Source organism: Mus musculus, chromosome 4, assembly GCF_000001635.26.
Source record: "Mus musculus strain C57BL/6J chromosome 4, GRCm38.p6 C57BL/6J".
NCBI classification, from domain to species: domain Eukaryota; kingdom Metazoa; phylum Chordata; class Mammalia; order Rodentia; family Muridae; genus Mus; species Mus musculus.
In genome coordinates this window covers 38,705,625-38,733,172 of record NC_000070.6, presented here as the reverse complement: position 1 = coordinate 38,733,172, position 27,548 = coordinate 38,705,625, and the positions used below count along the sequence as shown (strand labels likewise).

The 27,548-nt window shown below is 35.1% G+C and overlaps 1 long non-coding RNA gene across 1 annotated transcript in view; it reads left to right on the top strand.

Annotated features, from left to right (window-relative positions):
- The window catches only part of Gm12381 (predicted gene 12381), a 283,817-nt gene that overhangs the window by 122,311 nt on the left and 133,958 nt on the right, over positions 1–27,548 (top strand). Inside the window, exon 2 of the long non-coding RNA NR_151606.1 lies at positions 23,906–23,958. This is a non-coding gene — a long non-coding RNA (predicted gene 12381). The remainder of the gene's footprint in view (positions 1–23,905; positions 23,959–27,548) is intronic.

Sequence of the window (27,548 nt, the reverse complement as noted above, 5' to 3'; positions counted from 1 at the left end):
TCCTGGCTTAATTTGGTTAGTTCACCAATGGTAACATTTCATTGTACTTCATTGCTTGTGGCAGATGGATAACATTTACTTGCCTTTACACAATAGGATGGAATTTTTCTTTACAATTAAAATGGTGGAAATTGCTATTTTCTAATATATAGTGACTTTTGGTTAGGCATTGTCTGAAAGCTACTGTTTCAATGCAACAAGCAGTTAAATAGATCAGATATTTCCCACAACTTCCCCCTTTTCAGTTTACACTAGACTGCTGACTGCCAATACTCTCAAATGTCCCATGGAAGTAATCACTCCCAGTAAAGATCATTATCTCATATCATAGACCCAGAAGAACACCTTTAATGGAGAAGTAATATTGTTTTATTTTCACATACTTCACTATTTATGATATGGCAGATAAGCAAAGATTAGACTATCCATCCCATGTTTTTAATTTTTTAATCCAATTTTACAATCTAGTCATCATACCCCTACCAGTCTGTCCCCAACCACTCCCCATCACTTAACTCCTCCTCACTTGGTCTCCAAGAAGATCTCCCCAGCCCTCCACCCCCACCTCGCCAGACCTCTCCACTCCCTGGGGCCTCATGTCTCACTAGGGTTGGGTGCATCTTCTATCACTGATGCCAGACCAAGCAGTCCTTTGTTGTATATGTTCCAGGGGTGTATGCTGCCTGGTTGGTGGCTCAGTGTCTGAGAGATCTCTGGGGTCCAGGTCAGTTGAGACTTCTGGTCATCCTATGGGGTTGCTCTCCTCCTCAGCTTCTTCCAGCCTTTCCTTAATTCAACCTCAGAGGTCCCTTGCTTCTGTCCATTGGTTGTGTGCTAGTATCTGTATCTGACTCTTTCAGCTGCTTGTTCAGCCTCTCAGAGGGCTGCCATGCTAGGCTCTGGTCTGCAAGCACACATATTCTTAAATTTATATTTAAGTGGTTGACTAATTCCAGTGCCCACATTTTACCCAGATACTGTCTTCTGTTTATCCTTCATCTGAGGTAGAAATAAAGAAGAATGGGCTTGAACATTTAGAGCCCTTTTTAAACTGGAAATCTTCAGATTACTCACTAAATATACAGATAAAAATAAACCCGCATATAGAAGTATCTAGATCATTCACATATGTAGTACTAGTGTTCATATGGAAAACGTTTCTCTCATTTGAATCATGTTTTATATTCTATCATTCATTCATTTCATACTCCAAAGGACATAGTTCATTGTCAGAAAAAGAAATCTCTAAACATGTACCTTATTCCTCACTAAATGGATATGTGGCCTTCAGTAAATAATTCAACTAACAATTTTTCTATGTAGATTATTTGTGGTTTATTAGATATTTGCAAAATTTTCAATATTGGCTTCTTATCTGAAGGAAATATTTTAATGATTTTGAAAAGGAGTCACACTTCTTTGAATTTTCATATCTATTACAACTGACAATAAATATGAAATATTTCATAATACACATCAAATGAAAAGTTGCTGGTAGCATAGGATTAAATTAGGCAGGTGTTAAGTCCCCAGGTTTGCGACATCACAGCATTCTATAGCTGTGTTTGCTATCCTCAAAATTTTGATGTGCTCATAATACATTTCAGAGGTACATTTAATTTATTCTAATCCAAGTTCACTAAAATTAGTATTTTCATCATATCATATTAATATTATTTCAAGTAGTGATATTTTCAAATTACTATGGTATTCTGTGTTTTAACATTTTAATAGCACCCACCTTAGCTATTAGAATTTGCTGTGTGGTGAAGACCTACAGGCAATCAGCGGCAGCTGAGAGAGAGAAAAATCAATCTTCTCCAAGGATGAGACTTTGATAGGTTACCCAATCCCAAGTGGTCATCCGTAGACATTTAAACACATAACTAGTACTATTGAATGCATCAGGCTTTATATATACATATACACACATATAGAGATGTATATATGTCTTACACACACACACCTATCAGCAATAATAAAAGAAGAGCAAGTCGTGAGGAGGAATCTGAGGTGGGCAAGGAAAAAGGAAATGATTTAAATGCAATATTTCTCAAAAATATTTAGAATTTAGAGAGAATTTCTCAAGTAAAAGAGGCATGGATATCGCCAATAAACTTGACTCCTTGACATTGACTCTGAAGATTTAATGCTAGATACTTTCAAAAGCTTCATACTGATGATGGTTTTCAATTTTTACATTATGCTTTCAATTGTGTGCTTATTGTATCATATTATAATCTCCCTGCTTAAGTTAGTATTTGTGCTAAAGTGGCATTCAATGGACCTCTTATGCATTTTTGGTCTTGCTTACTCAATTATCACCTAATCATCACTGTATTATACCTGCAAGTGCACACACACACACACACACACACACACACACACACACACACACACATTTAAAATGCACATAAGTATCTGGATACAATTTTATTCAAAAATAAAATGATGACTTTTTTTCAAACTTATTCTGTTGTTGTATTACTGGTCCAATTTAAATCCCATGGTAGAAACTATTTAATTTTGACATTATTTAAAGTCTCAATTTTCTGGAAAACATTGATAACTTTCTTGAGCTTAACAATTATTTTCACTTATTATTTTCATTTTTACCATATTCACTTAAGTGATCAGCAAATTTCAGTTCCTGCTCTCATGCTGGTAATTCCAAAACTCTCCTTTCTCTGCTGTGGTGTGTGGAGAGCTGCATGACAAGCCTGCTCCATCACTGTGTCATTTGACATTTCTAGACACTGTCATCACCTCTACCTTCTTCACCTTCATTCTCACCCAGCTCCTTCAATTTCATTCTCAGTTTTTGGCCTGGAGTTTGTCTAATAATTTTGCAGAATGGTGTTCACATAGTTTCTTCAAAGCACAGTTTTTACCCTTTCCATCCTATTAAATTTAATTATTATCTCCCCTGTGATTCCACTATTCGTCTACATACTTTTCTGATATACTATTAAAACTACTTTATTTCATTCACCACCTGCCACAGGTAGCTATGTTTTTATTTTATTTTACTTTGTGTGGTGGTTAATTGTGCTATGTGTGGGTTGTTTGTGCCTAACTGGAGGCTAGAAGATGCTTTGGTTCCCCAGGAACTAGAGTTACAGATAACTGAGTTGCCATGTGGGTATTGATATTTGACCACAAATCCTCTGAAAGAACAGTCAGTGCTCTTACACATTTAGCCCTGTATTTTAACTTTTAATACAGAGTAACATGCCTAAAGAGAAGTAACAACTCACAAGTTAGCATGTTGTTACAGTCTTTATCACAAAATAACTGAAACAATAGAAATTAGAAACAGTAGCAATTTCTCACAGCTGTGGAAGAGGGGAGATTCAGGACCAAAGGCCAGGCAGGCGAATATTTGTTAAGGGCTCACTCTCTAATTCCAATATGTTGCCACGAAGGCTGTACTTTCCTTTCATAGTGGCCTTCCATGGAAAGGAGACAAACAATCAGCAACAACAAACAACAACAATAACAAAAATAATAAGGAGAAGGGGCTTGGCTACTTCCTGTCTTTAATGAATGTATACAACACTGGAAGGCTTAGTCGGCTCCTGAAAGATCCACTGATCTGTTTTTTTGAGGATCAATCAGCAGTATGATTTTCTGCTTGCATATGAACGTTCAAACATAAGAATAAAATACCAGAGAAGATTCATACACATTTTTCACTTCTAAAAGTTCTGTGATTCTTAGGTACTTGGGCTACAGTGGCCTTCTTTAGCATTTCTGATACATTAAATTCCTTTTCACTTCTTTCAGATTCCCTTCAGTCTTCTACTGCAACCTCACCAACTGAGCCAATTAAGGAAGTAGAATGTGAAATTGATCACCTCAAGATGTTTTGGTTAAGTAAATAAGAGCTAAGACACGAGGAAGCATTAGCTGCCATTTACTGCAGAACTGGATGCAACATTTTTTTTTCTCTTCTACACTGGCATGCTACATTGACATGCTAAAAGGAGAAAAATAAATAAATAAAAGGCAACTGCGAATCCATCAAGATTGAATAGATGCATTGTTCGCTTCCAGCATATGATCTGAGCTATCTATCAAAATGTCCCCAGGCCAAACTACAGAACTTTACTATAAAACCCTGAATCTTAAAAATGTTATTTATCACATCTAAAAAAGTTTGGCACAGAGCGGGGTGGGGGGTGGGGTGGGGTGGGAGGTGGTGGTGGATAGAGTCATATGCTATTCATCTTTCTTGGGAAGTTTCTTGTTAGTTTTAAAATAAATGACAAATTGTAATTTTAACATGCTACAAAGAAGATTGATCTACAAATGCTAATAGATAGATTGCCTTTCATTATTTATCCTCTGTGTAAAATAAAATGAAGTCAGACTTGCAGTAGATATATACAGATACATTTTAGACACAGTATTCTCTTTACCTATATGCTTTGTTATTTTTTAATTGTATTTTCCATTCTTATTTTTGGGGGTTAGTCTGTAGCAATGTATAGAAATGCTAAAATCTGAACCCTGAGATCTGGTTGCCCTCTAGAAGAGGGTATCAGCATGTACATCTACCTCTGTTGTGTAAACCATGCTCCTTGACTTAAACTATTGCTTAAATGGATTGAGCTTGTGATTGTGCAGTGGAGAGAGGACCTGAGATTCAGAGAAGGGTCTTAAGAGACCACAGGGGAGAAAGAAAGAGAAGATGGAGAGAGGAGGAGGAGGAGGCTGCCCTGCCATTGGGCTGGATGGATCATGAGCATGAGGCCAGAAGTCCACCATGACAACAGGATGACAGAGCACAAAGAGTCCAGTTGAGGCTTAAACAGCAAATAACAAGAGACAAATGATTGGGATAAAGATGAGAATAGCATATAACACGACTGGCTAATCTAGGTTTACAGCTTGTAAATAAATTACCGGGGTTTTGTTTGTTTTATATAGGCAAGCTAGAATAAATAGTTATTTAAAACTCCTCATGATTCCTTTTTGTTGTTGCTGTTGTTTCTGTATTATATGTAGTACCCATTATTTATATTCTAATTTAGGCTCTATTTGAGTTGTTCCTACTTATTATATTTCTAAATGTATGTTTAAAGTTATTGGATGGTTAAAAATTTTATGACTAAATTTTATTACCAATTTGTTTTTATGCCATTTATACTTCATATGATTATTGATGCACTTATGTGTAAATCAACTACTTTGATGTTCATTGATTTATTTTTTTACATATTGGCTTTGTTTATTTGATATATAATAATTTATATTAATGTCCTAATTTTCTTTTTTTTTGTTTTTGTTTTTTTGTTTGTTTGTTTTTGTTGTTGTTGTTGTTGTTTTTGAGACAGGATTTCTCTGTATAACTTTGGCTGTCCTGGAAATCACTTTGTAGACTGTGTTGGCCTCGAACTCAGAAATCTGCCTGCCTCTGCCTCCCAAGTCCTGGGATCAAAGGCATGCGCCACCACGCCAGGCATGTCCTAATTTTCTATTCTTCTTAAATTTTATAATAACATCATAGGAATAACAACACGCCTCATTAAACAAATTCTCTCCTAAATTAGAATGTGACTACCTTAGTATTTAAATTTTTTACTTTAACCTGCTAATTTTTTAGCTGTATTTATAAGTTGAGGAGAGACATCATAGTCGAAAGCTATTTTTCTTTTCTTCTCATTCCTTTTCTTTTCTTTTCGTTTCGTTTCTTTTCTTTTCGTTTCTTTTCTTTTTTTTTTTTATTAGATATTTTCTTTATTTACATTTCAAATGCTATCCCGAAAGCTCCCTATACCCTCCCCCACCCTACTCCCCTACCCACCCACTCCCACTTCTTGGCCCTGAAGGTCTCCTGTACTGGGGCATATAAAGTTTGCAAGACCAAGGGGCCTCTCTTCCCAATGATGGCCGACTAGGCCATCTTCTGCTACATATGCAGCTATCAACACGAGCTCTGATGGTACTGGTTAGTTCATATTGTTGTTCAACCTATAGGATTGCAGACCCCTTCAGCTCCCTGGGTACTTTCTCTAGCTCCTCCATTGGGGACCCTGTGTTTGATCCAATAGCTGACTGTGAGAATCCACTTCTGTATTTGCCAGGCACTTGCATAGCCTCACAAGAGACAGCTATATCAGGGTCCTTTCAAATAGTGTCTGGGTATGGTGGCTGATTATGCGATGGATCCCAGGGTAGGGTAGTCTCTGGATGGTCCGTCCTGAAAAAAATGTTCAACATCCTTAATCATCAGGGAAATGCAAATCAAAACAACCCTGAGATTCTACCTCACACCAGTCAGAATGGCTAAAATAAAAATTTCAGGTGACAGCAGATGCTGGTGAGGATGTGGAGAAAGAGGAACACTCCTCCATTGTTGGTAGGATTGTAAGCTTGTACAACCACTCTGGAAGTCAGTCTGGTGGTTCCTCAGAAAATTGGAAATAGTAATATCGGAAGATCCAGCAATACCTCTCCTAGGCATGTACCCAGATGTTCTAACTGGTAATAAGGACACACGCTTCACTATGTTCATAGAAGCCTTATTTATAATAGTCAGAAGCTGGAGAGAACCCAGATGTCCCTCAGCAAAGGAATGGATACAGAAAATGTGGTATATTTACACAATGGAGTACTACTCAGCTATTAAAAACAATGTATTTATGAAATTCTTGGGAAAATGGATGTATCTGGAGGATATTATCCTGAGTGAGGTAACCCAATCACACACACACACACACACACACACACACACACACACACACACACACACACACACAAATCACTAGATATATACTCACTGATAAATGGACATTAGGCCAGAAACTTAGAATGCCCAAGATCCAATTTGCAAAACACAAGAAAATCAAGAAGAAAGACCAACCTATGGATACTTCATTCCTCCTTAGAAAAGGGAACAAAATACCCATGGAAGAAAGCTATTTTTCAATATCCACATACATTTTTCTCAAATACTTATATTCTGTTTGTTTTTTGTCGTTTATAATCACTACTAGTAAAATTATTTTTTTTCTTTTTATCAGCTAACTTTTCCTTTGATTTAGAAGGTAGTCTAAACCATCAGCAAAACATACTTAGAGAATGTGGAAAAATTGCTTAGAGTCTGAGTGACAAAATATTTGCATTTATAATATACAAATATGATGTAAATCTCTGTGGCAATGGATTCTATGATCTTTTGTTTGTCTGAAATTATCCCTGTTTTATTTTCATTTTAAAATTTAATTTTACTTGCCATAGGATATAGAACAATGACATATTTTAAGATATAAATTTTTCTTTCTATATTTTGTCTTCTTAGAAATATTTCTCATTTCCTCAAGCCAGATTTCAGCTTACTTGTATACCTTTGGCATCACCATACTTTAAGGCAGCTTAAGAAGTATTTTCTTATATCAAAAGTAGCACACATTTGAAGAACTTATTAGTGTTCTGTGAACTGTTATATTCATTATCCAATTGCAGAGAGGACTTACTAGGTTACACAGCTGCTCATCAGAAAAGTTAATCACTGTTCATGTTGTAATTACTAGTAAATAGTTTTTCTGACTATCTTAACTTTCATCAAGTTTATTAATTAACCTAATTCTTCAATAGTTTTGGTTTATTTATATTTATTGTATATAAGTAGTTGTTTTACTTGCCTGGATGTATAAGCACCATGTGCAATTAGTGCCCTCAGAGACCAGAAGTGGGTGATGGATCTCAGGAACTGGATATTGGTTAGCAGTTGTGTTGATGATGGAAACCAAGCCCAGGTATTTTGCAAGAGCAAGTGCTTTTAACTGCTAAGTCGAGTATCCAGTCTCCTTTTGTCTTTATGTGGCAAACAGTAAGTAGTCCTATGAGATATCAGGTTCTGAGAACAGTGGTTTTATATTTCCTGCTTTTTATTTTTTATAATTTTTGAATGTTCACCTAAGCATGAATTAAAAGGTTATTGTTTATAACTGTACTGGCTAGTTTTGTGTCAACTTGACACAGCTGGAGTTACCACAGAGAAAGGAGCTTCAGTTGAGGAAATGCCTCCATGAGATACAACTGTAAGGCATTTTCTCAATTAGTGATCAAGGGGGAAGGGCCCCTTGTGGGTGGGACCATCTCTGGGCTGGCTGTCTTGGATTCTATAAGAGAGCAGGCTGAGCAAGCCAGAGGAGGCAAGCTAGTAAGGAACATCCCTCCATGGCCTCTGCATCAGCTCCTGCTTCCTGACCTGCCTGAGTTCCAGTCCTGACTTCCTTTGGTGATGAACAGCAGCATGGAAGTGTAAGCTGAATAAACCCTTTCCTCCCCAACTTGCTTCTTGGTCATGATGTTTGTGCAGGAATAGAAACCCTGACTAAGACAATAACATAGGAGAAATTAGTCTAAATATCCTTAGGAAACTATTCCAACGTATGACTGAGTAAGATAGTGTATGATTTAATAATTTTTAGATATTACTTGAAATGATGAGTTCAATACTCATATTTTAATGCTCTTGTACAAGTGTGGTTCATTCTAGAAAGCTCCTTACTTCCTTTTCTGTCACATCCTTTGTCCTTACTATTGGTTTATATGAATTCACTGTGTTTTGAATATGTGATGTTAATTTTTAACTCTGAAATTTTATTTGGATGGATAAGTCCCTATTTATAATAACTCACCAAGAAATCTATTTCCTGTTGTTATTTGTAGGAACCAGTCATTCATCTTCTTCAAGGTTGTTCTCAGCCACCCGCCCTGTGAGGCTTTCCTCAACCTTCTTATATATACCAAGGTTGTACACCTCTTCCTTCTTCTTTATCTTCTGTTACACATAATGATTTTCCAATGAGCTATAGTATTTCTATTGCACACGGTTTGCCTCCTTCTATTGAATTGTGTCTGTGTAATAAAGCATGGTTGTCCTTTTTTTTCAATTCCTTATGTCTAGTAGTAAAAAACTCAAAAAACATGTACAAAGAAAATGAACAAGTTGGATATGCCTTAAAGGAGAATTTCATACCATCATATAATTGTCCAGGGCCATAAATTCCTTTATGTAAATGTAAGAGTTATATCATGTTTCAAATGTATTTTTCCAGATCCTTTATAAATTATTTTAATATATGTTTATAGATTCGCTAATAAGTGATTAGCAAAAGGCATGGCATAAAGCTTAAGTTTAGATTAAGTCCCATCCAGAATGATCAGAGACATACAAGCTGCCCATTGCAGTGTTACATTATCTTCATGTGTGAAAACTATAAATTTTAGAACTAGTTCCTATTCAGTGAAATCCCATTCTTTGCATTAGAAATCATGATTTTGATTTTTTATAACAAAAGTGAAGAAATATAATTAATAAATCACAAGAATATATGAATAGAATATATGAATTAGTGTTAAATCATAAGAGGAACACAGATCAAGGGTGAGAAATGAACAATAATTAATGTAACAAGCATGATTATAATGGCTTGGTTCAGATGATTTGGGTGAAACTAGGTGGAATTTTAAAATCTCCAGAGGTCTCCTTTTACCATTAAAATATTAAAATAACAGTGATGTGTGACTTTTAGGGAGGAGCAGGGTTAAACATAACAATATGTTACCATAACCATATTTAAAACTGTGAGTGGCAGAGATGTGTTTAGTCCTGCTTCAACGTAACATCCCAGGGCAGTTGAGTACCCAAGGGGGCCTTTGATTTCTCTGAGGAGAGTGGAGGGGGAGGTGGGGAAAGAACTTGTTAGAGTGGCCCTGAGAGGAGGTGGTTGCTGTGAACTATATGTAAAGTGAATACATAAACAAATTAATACAAAACCAAAACTGTTTGCTAATAAAAAGATTCAATTATGGCTAAATGCTATATATATAGAGAGCTGAGAAATCACATGAAAGCCATTATTTTACAAACTTTGATGCTGATTACAGATAAATGGATATCTGACCACTTTCCTTTCTTAGATACTTCAGGTGATGTATGGATTATTTGAAAAAAGTAGCCTTTCCTTTAATCAAAAATGAAGTTCACAAGACTGCTGAAAAGAACTGATCTGTCTAACGTTGCTTGGCTCTGACACGTCCAGCTTCAGCCTGACTAAATCTGAGATTTATCTTCTCTGGTGCATTGTTCTAATGAGAAAAACTCATTTACATTCATGTATTGCACTTATATTATATATTATTATATTGCATACATTACATTTATATTTATTACATCACATACATTACATTTATTCCAAAAGTAAATTATATTTCTTGAATCTTAGTGAACAATAGTTTGCAAATACTAGCCAGTGGATAGTAGTTCTAACTGCATTTATATTCAAATATAAATTAAATCCATGATCTATGTGTGTATATTTCCTCACTCAGCCTTCAGGGAATTTCTTAACATTCTATCATCATATTTTCCTGCTCATTCTAACTATGTTCTAACATTAAATCAATTATATATTTATACTTTTAAAGCATTTGTACTTTGAATGCCATCTGGATGGGCTGAAAAGCCAGTTTTTGTTCCTCTGTCTTCACTGTCTTATAAAAAAAGGCTGCTTGCTGATTTTACCTCAAAATCTTTTGATTTATGTTTTCTGTGTGATGTCTGAAAATGAGTTCATATATTTTTCAGATGACACAAAGAATTGGATATGATGTCTCCACTGTTCAAAGATTTTTTTTCTGTGGCAAATACAAACTTTCCATTTTCTGAAAAGTGTTAATTGTAGAAAATTTGATGACAGTACAAAAGAAATCAAATAATCTCACTTAATTCTGATAGCATTCTATGCATTAAATAACATTCCTAGTCTTATTTAAATGGAGGCTATGGAGGGAAAGGAACCATGATAGAAACAGTTGCTCATTTTTCACACATCTTCATACAATTGATTGATGGTTCTTTCAAGATTTTTGTCCAACAATCTGGTTTCAGGTACTCAACTGTGAGCATCATGTGTTGGAAAATTTAAGAATCCAGGTAGCAGTAGTTAGATTGTTTTAATTCCTGTGTTCTTTGCCAGCCTCCTGTATACTACTTTAGGAAAAAAATGTGTCCAATAGAATTGACATTCATAAGGATGCAAAGACCATGAGTGCAGCTTAGAGTTAGCTCTGAGAGGAAAGAAATCCTCAAATCAGGTATGGTAAAACTCCATAGAATGAAAATCAAAACACTGACAGTTTACTTAATGAAATATCTAAAATGGTAAAGATATAGTAAAAAGTATGGAAGGATAGACAGGTAGACAGACAGGCAGGGAAGGCAGGCAGGCAGGCAGGCATGCAGAGAATTAGATAGATAGATTCAAAGTGACAACCTTTTTTAACCAAAGGACATATTTAGGTCATTGAATATGATGTTAATTTATTGCAATATCACCACATTCATATTTTCCATTTAAGACCTTTAATTATTATAGTATAGCGACACTATTACTTTGAACTTTTAATTATAATAGTATAGAAACACTATTATTTTGAACCTGTATGTTGAAATGTTGGCTGTTACTTTTTCTTTTCCTGTTTGCTTTGGTGTTCCCAATTGAAAGCCTCAGAAAAGCAGATTTTTGACAGGCATAGTGTGATGATTAGCTTTAACTGTCAGGTTGCCACAACCAAGAATCGCCTGGCATGTTAGCCTACTTAGATCTGGTAGGACTGTAGGCATGCCTGTGGAAAGTGGTTAGATTGTTGATTGGTGTAGGAGGACAGATGTTGAATATGGGCAGCCACAATCCCATGGCTTGAGCTCTGAGCTGTATAAGAATTAACAGCATAAGCAGGCAACATTTTGTTCTTTTCCTCTTGATTGTGTCTATGATGGGACTATATGTTTGAATTGTGGTCTGAATTCTGGTCTTGGCGGTTCTGAAATGTGGGAATGTAGTATAGGCTTGTAAGTGAAAAAAATCTTTTTGCTTCCAAATTGGTTTTGGTCAGGATATTTTCTCATAGCAACAGAAGTAAAACTAGCACACATATTTATCATTTTCATTTGAAAATAATTTTCTCTTAAGTACAGACTAAATTGTAAGATCAACTGAACATGAGTGAATGAAATGTCTTCGGGTGACCTGTAACCTTTGAATGCTGACACTTTCTTTTTAGATTTTTAAGAAAATAATTTCTTTGATTGAGAGAAGGAAGGGTCCTAGAGGGAGGTCAATATTATTTTATAGTATCTTGATATGATTTACAACATTGACAGAGTTTCTTTCATTTTTTATTGTTGATATATATAAATTTATTATGATATGTATATATAAATATATATTGATTAATATGTTTGTTATGATATATATTTTCTGTTATATGTGTAACATGTTATCTATGTTATGCATATATGTAATGTATATAACATATATTATATATGATATATAAGAAACTTTTAAAAATATACAGAAAAGTTCATTATGATATGTGATTTCTGTTATATATAACAGGTGTTATATATATATATTTTATATAATGAACTTCTATTGCTATGTATATATGTTATGATATGTGATTTCTTTTTTTTTTTAATTAGGTATTTTCATTGTTTACATTTTCAATGCTATCCCAAAAGTCTGCCAAACCCAACCTCCCCAATCCCCTAACCACCCACTCCCCCTTTTTGGCCCTGGGGTTCCCCTGTACTGGGGAATATAAAGTTTGCAAGTCCAATGAGCCTCTCTTTGCAGTGATGGCCGACTAGGCCATCTTTTGATATATATGCAGCTAGAGTCAAGAGCTCCAGGGTATTGGTTAGTTCATAATGTTGTTCCACCAATAGGGCTGCAGTTCCCTTTAGCTCCTTGGGTAATTTCTCTAGCTCCTTCATTGGGGGCCGTGTGACCCATCCAATAGGTGACTGTGAGCATCCACTTCTGTGTTTGCTAGGCCCCGGCATAGTCTCACAAGAGACAGCTATATCTTGGTCCTTTCAGTAAAATCTTGCTAGTGTATGCAATGGTGTCAGCGTTTGGGAGCTGATTATGGGATGGATCCCTGTATATGGCAATCACTAGATGGTCCATCCTTTCGTCACAGCTCCAAATTTTGTCTCTGTAACTCCTTCAATGGGTGTTTTGTTCCCATTTCTAAGAAGGGGCAAAGTGTCCACACTTTGGTCTTCGTTCTTCTTGAATTTCATGCGTTTAGCAAATTGTATCTTATATCTTGGGTATCCTAAGTTTCTGGGCTAATATCCACTTATCAGTGAGTATATAGTGTGCGAATTCCTTTGTGTTTGGGTTACCTCACTCAGGATGATACCCTCCAGGTCCACCCATTTGCCTAGGAATTTCATAAATTCATTTTTTAATAGCTGAGTAGTATTCCATTGTGTAAATGTACCACATTTTCTGTATCCATTCTTCTGTTGAGGGACATCTGGGTTCTTTCCAGCTTCTGTCTATTATAAATAAGGCTGCTATAAACATAGTGGAGCATGTGTCCTTCTTACTGCTTGGGACATCTTCTGGATATATGCCCAGGAGAAGTATTGCTGGATCCTCCGGTAGTACTATGTCCAATTTTCTGAGGAACCACCAGACTGATTTTCAGAAACACAAAAATCCCTTAAAGAATTGCAGGAAAACATAACCAAACAGGTAGAAGACATTAAAGAGGAAACACAAAAATCCCTTAGAGAATTGCAGGAAAACACAACCAAACAGGTGATGGAATTGAATAAAACCATTCAAGACCTAAAAAGGGAAGTAGACACAATAAAGAAAACCCAAAGTGAGGCAACACTGGAGATAGAAACCCTAGGAAAGAAATCTGGAACCATAGATGCAAGCATCAGCAACAGAATACAAGAGATGGAAGAGAAAATCTCAGGTGCAGAAGATTCCATAGAGAACATCAGCACAACAATCAAAGAAAATGGAAAATGGCAAAAGATCCTAACTCAAAACATCCAGGAAATCCAGGACACAATGAGAAGACCAAACCTACGGATAATAGGAGTGGATGAGAATGAAGATTTTCAACTCAAAGGACCAGCAAACATCTTCAACAAGATTATTGAAGAAAACTTCCCAAATCTAAAGAAAGAGATGCCCATGAAGCCTACAGAACTCCAAATAGACTGGACCAGAAAAGAAATTCCTCCCGACACATAATAATCAGAACAACAAATGCACTAAAAAAGATAGAATACTAAAAGCAGTAAGGGAAAAATGTCAAGTAACATATAAAGGCAAGCCTATCAGAATTACACCAGATTTTTCACCAGAGACTATGAAAGCCAGAAGAGCATGGACAGATATTATACAGACACTAAGAGAACACAAATTCCAGCCCAGGCTATACCCAGCCAAACTCTCAATTACCATAGATGGAGAAACCAAAGTATTCCACGACAAAACCAAATTCACCCATTATCTCTCCATGAATCCAGCCCTTCAAAGGATAATAACAGAAAAAAAAAAAACCAATACAAGGACGGGAACCATGCCCTAGAAAAAACAAGAAGATAATCCCTCAACAAACCTAAAAGAAGACAGCCACAAGAACAGAATGCCAACTTTAACAACAAAAATAATAGGAAGCAACAATTACTTTTCCTTAATATCTCTTAATATCAATGGACTCAACTCCCCAATAAAAAGACATAGACTTACAAACTGGCTACACAAACAAGACCCAACATTTTGCTGCTTACAGGAAACTCATCTCAGAGAAAAAGATAGACACTACCTCAGAATAAAAAGCTGGAAAACAATTTTCCAAGCAAATGGTATGAAGAAACAAGCTGGAGTAGCCATTCTAATACCTAACAAAATCGACTTCCAACCCAAAATAATCAAAAAAGACAAGGAGGGGCACTTCATACTCATCAAAGGTAAAATCCTCCAAGAGGAACTCTCAATTCTGAATATCTATGCTCCAAATACAAGGGCAGCCACATTCATTAAAGACACTTTAGTAAAGCTCAAACACACATTGCACCTCACACAATAATAGTGGGAGACTTCAACACACCACTTTCACCAATGGACAGATCATGGAAACAGAAACTAAACAGGGACACAGTGAAACTAACAGAAGTTATGAAACAAATGGACTTAACAGATATCTACAGAACATTTTATCCTAAAACGAAAGGATATACCTTCTTCTCAGCACCCCATGGTACCTTCTCCAAAATCGACCACATAATTGGTCACAAAACAAGCCTCAACATATACAAAAATATGGAAATTGTCCCATGCATCCTATCAGATCACCATGGACTAAGACTCCTCTTCAATAACAAAATAAATAATAGAAAGCCAACATTCACGTGGAAACTGAACAACACTCTTCTCAATGATAACTTGGTCAAGGAAGGAATAAAGAAAGAAATTAAGGACAGAGTTTCTTAAATCTGCTCACAAAAGTTAAATAATTTATAATATAAATTATTTACATATTAACTTTCAAGAACCTAACAAGTAAAAGCAAGTAAAGCAAGTAAAAGTTCCATATCATGTAGAACTATACTAATGGAACAAGCTAATATGTGAAATAAATAACCATTAAAATTATGACTTATAAAAAGTTGACCAACAAAGAGATGAGAATCTAATCTAAGTTAGGTGATACCACACCTTGATGCTCTGAATCAAATAAACTGATGATGTCTTCACAGAAACCCTCATGAAGAATAGTAATGCAGATTCTCTGAATAATTAAGTACAGATGCAAAGAGGATAGTTATAAGGATATATAGTTAGGTAATGAATAGACTGATGCTAGATAAATGGTGAATATATGTATGTATAGATGAGTAGATTGTAGGATTTATAATTTTCATCTTTTGGGGCATTGTGTTTATACATTCATATATTTTACCAATTGTCTCATTTTCTCATTTTTTTTAAACTTTCTCCTCCAAACCTAACAAACTGAATGGGTCTATTTTTATTCTATAAAATTGGTAGTTGTGGAACTGCTAATAGATTTTTATGGGAGGTCTGTCAAAGGAGATACATGCTCCCATGTAAACACAATTTTACCTGCTGATTTTGTGAGTCTGCTCTTTTAACATTGTATGTTTTCACCAAACTTAAAAAATTGGGATTTGCAAAAAATGCAGTGTCTCTACACAAATAACTGAACAAATATTCTAATACAAAAGTTGTTTTATCTGGCTCAACCCTGTGGTTATTAATCCTCATGGATAACTTGATGAGATTTAGAGTCACCTAGAAGACACTCTGATCATTTTGGTGCTCATATTTCCAGAGACATTTAATGAGGAGGAAACCACCATGTGTAGGATCAGGGAAATTTCTTGGGCAACGATTGAAGTTGTAATAAAGAGAAAAGAGAAAGAGATGAGATTTTGATTATAGACACCTCATTCTTCCATACTAATGCCTTCCCAGAGTAATGATCTGTGTAGCTCCTAAGATGCAACTAAGTAAATATCCTTTCTTAAATTGTTTTTGTCATAACAACAACAAAAATGATCGATGCAAACTCCCATCCTTGATGAATGAGGTTTGTGATAATATTTGGCATATCATTTACTATTGGTCCCCTCATTAAAAACAGTTCATCATTAGTTTACAAATAAAGAATACTATTAATGTTAGGATGCTATATTATCTGTACTTGAAGTCTTTTGTTATGATGTGCATCATATCTCTTAACTAAATTGTTATTAAATAGGTCATATCTTATGCACATATTAGGATGCTTTATATGAATGTCAATTACTAGACTCATCTATTTTTGTAAAATCCAAAAATGTACCATATAAATTCTTTACTCCTATCATTGTGTTAGTCTTTGTTACTAGAGCAATACGATTAGGATTCATTTTGCATGTCAGTAAGCACCTTACACCAAAACTTTTGTTTTACTTATGAGAGTGTGAATGGGTATACAAGACAGTAGAATAATGCCTGTTTTGTTTGTGTATTGCATCATGTACACTTTTTAGTACACTACTACAAAAATATATATTGAATAAAAGACAGTTTACCTGAAATGACCAAAGAGCAACATAAGTGACCATTTGAGGAATAATCTCTGACTAGTCACTAGAGTGGGGATTGTTAATAGTTTATTTAGTCATAGAAGTTTCAATGTGTGACCCAACTTCTAAAGTTATAATATATAAATATTATCTCATGGCTAGGGTATTTTTGTCCAGAACTAACCTAGTAGATGTACTCCCTTCTTCTGGACACTAACCTTCACATACATCCTAGCTTTTGACCTTTTTGAGATGCAATGTTCTTTCCCTGAGAGCATTATTTCTGTTTGTTTTCTGTTCTTATCATAGTATTTTATATTAGTATTTCTCTTGTATTCCTTAATTTGACTCTTATTTCCTTCATTTATTTAAAAAGTCAACCTGGTTCTGTGGCTCTAATTATCCCTTGTGTAAGCTTGCTCTGTAGCCCAGTTTTGGTGTTAGCCTCTGCAAGATCCTACTTCATATATCGATTATTTCTTCAGCTCTCTCCACAGAAGACAGACAGGATTACGTGTCATGCAAGGACATAGTTCCTAGTTTGTTTTTTTTTGTTGTTGTTGTTGTTTTTTTGTTTGTTTGTTTGTTTTTGCCAATGGAATATATGTAATAAAGTATGTTGGAAAGAGTGCGCATATAGGTTGACACATGTTGGGGATGTTAGAAGCAGAGGTGTTTTGTTGATATTATCTGTAATCAGAGGCAATGGCTGACTTAGAACACAGGCTGTTGGAAGCCTGGCCCAGTATGCTGTACTGAGAAAATGACTGAGTGACTCTCCTGAGTTTCATGTTGCTTGGTGTCATAAGTGTTGTACATTTCTAACCTTTTCATTCCAGTGAATACTGTATAGTTGTATATTTCTTCTTTCCCTTCTGTTCTTCTGTATTTCTAATTACTTTTTGGATTTGAACTAATTAGTAATCGTGCTACTCATTTAAAGATTTATTTATTAAAGATTTTTTAAAACATGTTCAGAAGTTCATATTTTAAGGAAAATATTTATAAATATATAAGGTAATACAATTCTATTTTTAAGTTACTTTCACAAATGTGTGTGTGTGTGTGTGTTTTGCCAATACCTAGATTAGAGTATTGAGCATGGTAGCTTGTGTTTCAAGCTGGGAATTTAAAGAATAGTTTTTAGTATACAGTAAGAGCTATAGCAGGAACAAAGTCAGTCTGTTGTTGTGGTCAAGGTTTGATGTGTCACCACTCTAAGATCAGCACAGCCTGCCTGTTGCCCAACTAGCCAAAAGCTTATTTTAACACCCATTAAAGCAACAGAACAATAAGCTTCCTGGTGTGAAAATAAGAAAATGACTTATAATTGTTAACTTAGTAATGCAAAGGTCCTTTCTTTGATTTGAGGGAATTATTAATACAAGAAGTAAGAAGATATGTTGTTAACCAAAGTACTTCAGGAATATGTAGAATAGAATAATCAATAGCCTTAACTCAATGAGTGTTTTATAAAATACAAAACATTAGTACTGTAACTGGAAATAAAGATATATTGATGAAAGTACTGTAAATGAAAAGTAACTATGAGACATTTTTCACAGAATAACTAGAAATGCAAATTTGCAGGCAGGATATACCATTCTCATATCAATACATATTTCTGAACCTGAACATGCCTATTATGGTGAAAACACTTGGTGCTTTGTATTTTAGATTTTAGTTAAATACAATAAAATTAAATGTAGCAGAGAAAAACAAAAAATGTACAACTTTGAAATAGCTACATAAAAGTATAATTTGGTTCAAGTTATTATTCATGAAGTCATAAAATATATTATTATTACATAGAAATCTCAGAAAATAGGTTCATGATGAATATGCATATGTGGAGAACTCTAAGTAGGATGAGGTTATCAGAAATATAGGAAACATAATAAAATATTCACAGTTGAATTTGATGGCTGTCAAGACTTTGTTATATTTTATACATTGCAAGATGGTTTTTATTTTTAAAATAAAATCGACACGAATGCCCGTGTTTCTAGTTCAGCTCATGTTTTTTTCTATAGCTCATTTACAAGAAATGAAGATTTAATTTAAGTAATACTGCACACTTCAGTGACTACAGATACAATTCCGTGCCTCACTGAAGATGACAGGAGACTTAATATATAATGGCATCACATGCTGTCTATGAAGGCAAGGGGCAATCTGGACTAGCATTTGACTGGTAGCTTTGGGATTTTTACCATGTATCAACACTAAAGGTACTGCTTATACTGAATGTAAAAAGGTCAAGTTTGAAATTAAACTGGACAAGTGTTTAATTTCAGTAGAGAATGCTGTCTCTGGGACTTTGTTAAGCCAGTTACCTTGTTAAATGGTTTCTGAAGCCCTGTAGCACATGGTGTCCATCCCAATGTTTACATTTTTGTATTAACTGTTCTTATTTTTGTTTTATATTTTAGTAATTCCATGAATTTAATAATTCTATGAATTGAGTAATTCTGTGAAAATATTATATACCATATTCTTATCTCATACATTTGCTTCTTCCATTCATACATTACTCCAAACCCAGCCAACTTTGTGTCTTCATTTCTATAAAACACTCACAGTCCCAATAGTGCTCATTGTACATTTTTAGGTGTGTGGCCATCCACTGAAGCATCTTAGACTGACCAGACCATGGGATATCCTAAAGAAGCTAACCTTTCCACCACCAGAAGCTATTAACTATTAGACATTATTGGACTTTCATTTTCATATTGCCCCTCCATAATGTGATTTTTCTAATGGCTTGAGCCAAATCTTGTGAATGATGTTACAAACTACTGTTAAGTTCATAAGAGCAAACAAAATATTTTGTCCAAAAAATATGGTTTCCTTATAATCATGCACTGCCAGGCCTCTTTCAATCTTTCCTGACTCGTTTGTTTCTTTGTTTGCTTGCTTGCTTGCTTGCTTTTTCGAGACAGGGTTTCTCTGTATAGCCCTGGATGTCCTGGAACTCACTTTGTAGACCAGACTGGCCTCGAACTCAGAAATATGCCTGCCTCTGCCTCCCAAGTGCTAGGATTAAAGGCGTGCGCCACCATGCCCAGCCCTGACTCTCTTCTAAAATGAATTATGATCCTTGGTAGGAAGGGATATGGTATCCATGTCCCATTAAGAGCTGAGACTCCACAGTCACCTTTCTCTGTATTATGAGGAGTTATAGAGAGTAGGTCTCTATGTAATCATCATCTTCTGCATAAGGAAGATTCTCTACTATGTTTTGAGAGATGCAAAGGTCTATGGGTATAATAAGAATTCAGTTAGTTTAGTAATTTGTGACATTAATTGGCTACAAAATGTAGATTCTCCACTAGGGTCTCTGATCTTTAAAGCCACAGGTTCTTTAGCCAATAATGGTGCTACGCACAGGTTCCATCTTTTCAAGCAGGCCTTATATATAATCAGTAAGTGCATAGCTACTCTCATGGAATTTGTACAACTATTGTACCAGAGATATTTCTTCCCAGAAAGGCGACACCTGAACAAGACCGGTAGTGACTTTTCTTCTCTGGTAACATGCATAGCACTTTATAGCACTATGTGAGCCAAGCAGTTAAGATAAAGCTTCCAAGTCAATATCAAATTGTGGCTCCAGAGTCTCTTTTTATCAGACATTTGTGGTGGTTTATATAAGATATCCCAACTGGTGTGGACCAGTGGAGGTCCTGGACCTGCTCCCGTAGTCTCTGTGAGTTCATATGTGCTCAGTCCTACTGTGTAAGGGAGGCCTTCTTTCCTTGGTAGCCTCCATCACCCCTGCCACTTGCAATCTTTCTGCCTCTTCTTCTGCTGAGTTCCATGGGGAGGGATTTTATATGTGGACTGAAAGTTTCAAAGTTCTCACTCTCTACATGTTTTTCTATTGTAGGTCTTCAGTTTTGCTTCCATCTACTGCAGCAGGGAGGTTCTTTGATTATAGCTGAGCAACGTACTGATCTATGAGTGTAGAAGAATGCTCTTAAGAGCTATGTGATTGCTGTTCCTTTGGCTTAACATTATTATTTGAATTGCACCAAGGTGTCTGGCCTATCTAGACTCAGCAGTGTTAGGGATTACTGCCATCTCATGAGTAGGTTTTAATTCCAGTCAGATATTGGTTGTTACTCCCACAAGCTTTTCTCCACTACTGCAATATTTGTGTTGTGAGTTCTGAGTTACCTTACTCAGGATGAGGTGTTTTATTTTTTCCCCCCAGATAAATCTATTTACCTGTATATTTCAGAATTTCATTTTTTAATGGTTGAGCAATAACTCATTATGCAAATGTAACAAATTTTCTTTATGCATTCTTCTGTTAATAGATATGTAGGAGGTTTCCAATTCCTAACGATTGTAAATAGAGCAGCAATAACTGTGCTTGAGCAAGTGTCTCTGTGGTAGAATGAAGTATCCTTTGTGTAAATGTTAAGAGTGGTATATATAGATCTTTAGGCATATCTCTTCCCAGCTTCTCAAGGCACTGCCATTTGATTTTCATACTAGTTGTACAAGATTGATTTCCCAACAGCAATGGATGAATATTCCCTTTACTTCCTTACTAGCTTGCCTTGTCATTTGTTTTGTAGCTCTTCACCATTCTGACTGGTATAAAATGAAATTTCAAAATAATTTTTATTTTTATATCTGTGAAAACTAAGAATGGTGAAAATTTCTTTAAGTTCTTCCCAGCCATAATATATAATTTTTAGATAAATCAAAACTATTTACTTGACACTGGTATAGTTATCTGTATTTATATTTTAGATGGTTATATTGATATGATGATTCAGTAGTTCATATTCATAGAAAATTCACTCAAAAACTGTTCTAATTAAATCCTTGTGGATATCAGCAATTGTTGTACTTTTTCCTTATATGTATGAAGGTTTAAGAGATGTTATTGATTTTTTGTATTAAAACACATCTAAATATAAATTTATCAAGTCACAATAATGATGTCCCCTTCACTGTTTTATGTTGTATTTTCTAAATGAAATTACTCACTTTAACAGGACCATATTCTTCACAATAATACATTTTGACTATGTGGTCAACATTTGCCATTTTGTTTGGTCTTTATAATGTAAAGAGAAAATAAAAAAGAAATGACCCTAAGTAGCTCTGATCTCTTTAAAACTATCCCCATCTATCAAAGTGTCCACATGTACCATGCTGGGGAGCTTATCCCTAGTCTATATATGTTCTGTATGTTCTACCAGATCTTTTACAATACAGAAAATAATAATAATAATAATAATAATAATAATAATAACCATAATCACCATAATAGTCATCATCATCATCAAATCTTGCCCACTAATACTTTTTTCTTTTGCTTAACAATAATTCTGACATCGATGAAAAAGATGATTTGAATATCTTTACAGATTATTCCTGAGATATTTTTTAAATGTTTCTTCCCAAGACAGTTTTCGTAATAGTCAAGATTGAGTTTTGTGTGTGCAGCCTTAGGGAAAGTCTTAACAATGAAGCTAAAGAGCACACACCCAGGGATTTCTAAGCATCTGCTTGAGGAGCTAAAAGTCCATTCTCCCAGTGTTTCCATATTTACATAGCAGAAGTGTGCAGAGAGTGTGCTGTGCTGTCAAAGAACATTTGCATTCTCCAGTGTGTCGACTGTGCTAGGAATAAAAAGATAACTTTCACGTAATAGATAAAGTCAGAGCCCAGAGCAGCAGCTGCAGTTAGTTCATTTTACTTTTGTGTTCTGACTTGTGAGACATTTAATGAATGGGGACTTATGTTTACTTCTCAGAGATATCTAGAATGAATGTTAGTCATTAGGTTTGGGACAATGTAATGCTCTTAATAAAAGCTGTTAAACATAACTAGATGCTTCTTATACATTGCAACAAATGAATATTTATTTGAGAGGCAGAATATCTTAATAAAGTGCTATCTGATTCACACTATGCAGAAGAACTCTTGGAAGCTATCTTTTCCCTTGGTAAGGTTAAAGCCACACATTTTAGATGAGTATATGAAATAATTTATTTGATAATTGACTTTATGTTATGAAATTTAGAGTGAACATTAAATGTGATCTTGCATCAGATAAATATATACAGTTACACCTGTCAGTTTTGGGGTGAAATTTTTTTTCTCAAACTTGAGTATGAGATAAAGGGAGAATAAATTAGTATTTACTCTAAGATAAAAGGCAGGATAGGAAATATGATAGATTATTAAGTTTCTTTCAACTCTTCTGGTATAATTGAGGATAAACAGAAGCCTACATTTAAGTATTCTGCTCGAAGCCATAGCAGTTGAGGTGATTTCACAATGGATTATTTAAGTTCCACCATTACCACAATTATTACAGGATCCTAGACCTCTGTTGTTAATCTTCTTAGATCATAGGGATTTCAGGTATGAAAAACTAAACTAAAAACTGTATTAAAAGCCCCATAATGTTTTAAGTCATTTTGTATTGAGCCACATTTATAGCTATCCTTCACGTCAACTGGCCACATACGGCCCATGGACTCATAGGTTATCTATCCTTATATGTATTTTAGCAACTATGACACAGTGATACAAACTCATTTTCAAATAAAAATTGCCATCTAAACCTAAAAAAATTTGCAAGCTACTACCTCCAAATCTGGGCTCTTTCATTGATTCAAAAGCTGCTACTTGTGAGGCTTGGTAATATACCAATGATGCATGCTTAAGGGCACATTGCACCTAGTGACGAAAAACACATTAGGACTAGCTAATGATTCACATGTATGCTTGTGGAACTGATTTGCTTTTACTGTGAAAATGGTATTTCCATTTATGTAATGGCTAAAGTGCTGCTTCATATACTCAATCATTTTACATTTAGATAACTAGGAATGTAAAAGACTTATCGCTCAACAAATGAAGATTATCAGTGTAGCCATTCAAAGTGTATGTGTAAAGTGTGGTAAGCCACATTTTACTGATTTCAACCATTTTCCTTTATAACAGCTTCCTGTAAGGAACTTGGGCCATTGCCATACTGTCATCAAATGAAAACATAGGTAAGTGCATCATCCATTTGTCACTACTGAAGGTGATTACATTGACAGGGAGACATGCTTCAATTAGAACTCTCCTTGTAGTTATGTGCATAATTCTGAATTCATATACATACAAATCAACTGATGAGTATTTGATAATATTTTTCAACAAAATTAATTGGATGAACACAATAGTGTATCAATCATCATCCAGTTGTTTCTCTATTAGGACTCTTCAGAGAAAAATGAGACGCAAATGCGATGATGAGGCAGATGGGTAGAAAGATGTATTGGTTAAGAAGAATTGGTTTGAATGACGAACATGTCTTAAACATCTTATGATGTTTAGCTTGAAAATTTTCAGGCAAGTCAGTGATATCTTTGGAGGGCCTGATAATGAAGAATCCTGAAGACCAAGAAGAACCATGTTTTAGCTATGACAGAGAATAACTCAAAATTTCTGCTTCCTTTTATTCTAGTCAGATACCTAATGTATATAAAAATGTACACCCAAAAGTGCAGGAGAGAGGACTCTTTTCAACTGCAATATATCATATATTGCTTAGCAATCATGATGTCTTCTCTTAAAGCATACATACTGATTGGCAATTTCATCATTGTCCTAACATCACTGGGAATTTACAAAACTAGGACAAATTTGTAGTGTTATATGTTGATATAGTTTGTAGGACTACCATCATTTCTACAGTGCATTGTTGAATATCATTATTTGGAATATGAATATATTACTCTCTTAAGAAATGCTCTCATGTTCATCACTGAAAATATACATAAATATTACACAGACTGAGCAAGTTGTACTTATGTATTAATAAATATATAGATGTGTATGTATACATATGTATTCACCTTGAGTTAATTTGCAGAAGGGGGCCACAAATTTAAAAAAGGGGTATATAGGAGAGTTTGAATCCCTGAAATAATTTGATTACATTCTAATCTCAAAAACTAAAAATGATAAGTATAAAAAAATACCCTAACAAACACATGAAAAACAATATTTTCCCAGATGACTGCGGAGCTCATTGTCCAGTCATCTTAACACTTAAAATTAACAATTATAGCTGATAAGTAGCAAAAACTACTAATATCTGAAAAACCCATAAAGATTGTGAATGGCCTTCTCATATGACAGTAGAGGACAACAGGGCATGGAATGGTGATTGAGGAATATTTATGATATAGCATTTTAGTTCCTTCTCTGCCTTCATTTGTACGTGTCTTCTTTCATAACTTCATATTCCCAAGATAAATGTCTATACCAGTGGTTCTCAACTTGTGAGTTGTAACCTCTTTGGCATCCAAATAATCCTGCATATCAGATATTCGCATTAAGATTCATAACAGCATCAGAATTATAGTTATGAAGTAGTAATGGAAGAATTTATGGCTGGGAGTCATCACAACATGAGGAACTATATTAAAGAGTCACAATGCTAGGTAGGTTGAGGACTGCTCCTTAACCATAGGCCCTCTGGTTGAATTTTTTTTCTTTAATTGAAAATTGATTCTTTTCTCATTCAAGATGCCCTGATGAGAGTTTCCCCTCTACTCCTCCAAGTTCTCCTCCCCTTTATTCTGGATTCACTTCCTTACTGTTTCTTATTAAAAAGAATAAGCTTCTAAGAAATAAGAACCAAATGTGACAAAATAAAATATAAGATAAAGTAAACACATCACATCTAGGCTGGACAAGTCAACCCAACAGATGGAAACGAGTACAAGAGAAGCTGTAAGAAGGAGAGACCCACTTGTTCTCATATGCAGAATTAAGGTTTTTTAAAATCTAAAATAAAAGCTAAAATATGTATACATATTACCTGGTACATACATACACATATTACCTGGTACATACATACACATATTACCTGGTACATACATACACATATTACCTGGTACATACATATACATATTACCTGGTACAGAAATTATGTAGGTCCTGTGCTTGCTCCTTCAGTCTCTGTGAGTTAAGATGAACCTTGCTTAATTGAGTTAAAGAACTTTTTTCTAGTTAGTGTCTTCTGTCCCATTTGGCTCTTAAAATCTTTCCACTTCTTCTTCTGTGGGTTTCCTGAGTTACAGAAGAGGGGTTTGATAGAAACATCCTATTTAGATATGTATGTTCCAAAGTCATTTTCTCCATAACAACTGGTTGTGGATCTTTGCATCTGTTTCTGTCTGCTGCAGGGGGACATCAACTTCTCTGGTGATAACTAAATAAGGCACTGATCTATAAATATAGAAGAATATCATTAGAAGCCATTTTATTAATACATATTTTTTAAACTAGTAGTGTTTACTTTTACCATAGGTCACTGGAATATTTAGCCTTTGGTTCTTGGTCACCCAGGTAGTGTTTTGTGGGTTCCATCCCATGAGATAGGCCTTAAGTCTAAACAGATTCTGAACAGACAGACATTGCTTGGTTGTCCTCAAAGTTCTATGCATATCTTATGTGCAGGAAAGATGATAGGCCAAAAATTCACATCTGGGTTGGTCTCTACATTCCTCTGTTGGTACCTAGAAGAGTACCCTTTCATATGAAAGACACTAGAATGTAGGACTGAAGACTCATGCAGACACAAGCTTGATTTCTTCATGTTGAATGAGTTGTGTGAGGGTGTTCCTCAGCAATGGGTCTCTGAGCTAAGTTTATGGAGAGCAACCTAACTGTTTTAAGAACAGCCTGGGTTGTTTGGGGGATTTCCTTGGAGTCCTTTGGCTAGCAACTCAATTGAATTCAACCCACTTCTGGTACTAGAAACATCCTTTGGTGACAAGAGATGGCCAAATTGGACTCTATATTGTCTATTGTGTAAATGTGCCACATTTTTCTTACCCATTCTTTGGTAAATGGAGATCTAGGCTGTTGGTAGTTTTGGGTATCATAAAAGGAGCATCAGATGATCATGGTTGATCAAGTGTCCTTGTGGTAGGATGAAGGGCTCTTTGGGTATATACCCAAGAGTAGTAGAGCTGGATCTTTAGGTAGATTGATTCCCAACATTTTGAGAAACTGCCATATTGATTTATGTAGTGGCTGTACAAGTTTGTACTCCCACCAGAAATGGAGGAGTGTCCTTCTTGCTCCACATCATCACCAGCATGAGCTATCACTTGTGTTACTTATGCTAATCATACTCATTCTGACAGGTGCAAGATAGAATCTCAAAATAGTTTTGATTTCCATTTTCCTGATGGCTAAGGATGTTGAACATTTCTTTAAGTATTTTCCAGACATTTCATATTCCTCTATCAAGAATTCTCTGTTTTGATCTCTTTCCCCATTTTAATTGGATTATTCTAGTTTTTGATATCTAATTTATTGAGTTCTTTATACCTTTTGGATGTTATTCCTATATTGGGCATGGAGTGGGTAGAATTCTCACATTTTGTAGGCTGCCATTTTGTCCATTGACAGTGTACTTTGTGTTATAAGGTACTGTTTATTAATTGTTCTCTGCAAACCAACAGTGGAACACTACTGACTTAAAGTAAAGTAGTGCTACTTTTACAAAATTGTGTGCCCCTGTATTTGGGGACATAGATGTTAGGAATTTTAAGATCAGCAGTGGACTTTTTTTTCTTTT